Genomic DNA, 970 nt, shown 5'->3' with positions numbered 1-970 from the left:
TCAAGCCTGTAATCCCAGCACTTTGGGAGGCCGAGACGGGCGGATCACGAGGTCAGGAGATCGAGACCATCCTGGCGAACACAGTGAAACCCCGTCTCTACTAAAAACTACAAAAAAAACGAGCCAGGTGAGGTGGTGGGCGCCTGTAGTCCCAGCTGCTCGGGAGGCTGAGGCAGGAGAATGGCGTAAACCCGGGAGGCGCAGCTTGCAGTGAGCTGACATCCGGCCGCTGCACTCCAGCCTGGGCGACAGAGCGAGACTCCGTCTCAAAAAAAAAAAAGAATTTGAATGCAATAGCTCCTCCATGTCTATGTGTCGATCTTTAATCCTCTCACTCTGCATCCATCCCTTTGTTCATCCTCAAATATTCATTGAGCTCCTACCATGTGATGGTAGAATATATAGCACTGTAGTTAATCATGTGAGAGGCAGACCTGGGTTCAAGTCTCGTTTCTGCTTCTTCCTGACTCTGTGCTCTTGTACAAGGTCTTTATTCACTATTATTATTATTATCATTATTATTATTTGATACAAGGTCTTGCTCTGCTGCCCAGCCTGGAGTGCAATGGCATGATCACAGCTTACTGCAGCCTCGAACTCCTGCGTTCAAGTATTCCCCCTATGTCAGCCCCTGCAAGTAACTGGGAGTACAGGCCTGCGCTGGCATACCTGACTAATGTTTAAAATTTTCTGGCCAGGCGCAGTGGCTCACGCCTGTAATCCCAGCACTTTGGGAGGCTGAGGCAGGTGGATCACCTGAGGTCAGGAGTTTGAGACCAGCCTGGCCAACATGATGAAACCCCTGTCTCTACTAAAAATACAAAAATTCAGCCAGGTGTGGTGGTGGGTGCCTGTAATCCCAGCTACTCGGGAGGCTGAGACAGGAGAATCACTTGAACTCGGGAGGCGGAGGTTGCAGTGAGCCCAGATCGCACCACTGCACTCCAGCCTGGGTGACAGAGAGAGACTC

Source organism: Mandrillus leucophaeus, unplaced genomic scaffold (assembly GCF_000951045.1).
Source record: "Mandrillus leucophaeus isolate KB7577 unplaced genomic scaffold, Mleu.le_1.0 Scaffold230, whole genome shotgun sequence".
NCBI lineage: Eukaryota > Metazoa > Chordata > Mammalia > Primates > Cercopithecidae > Mandrillus > Mandrillus leucophaeus.
This window is presented reverse-complemented; position numbering follows the sequence as displayed.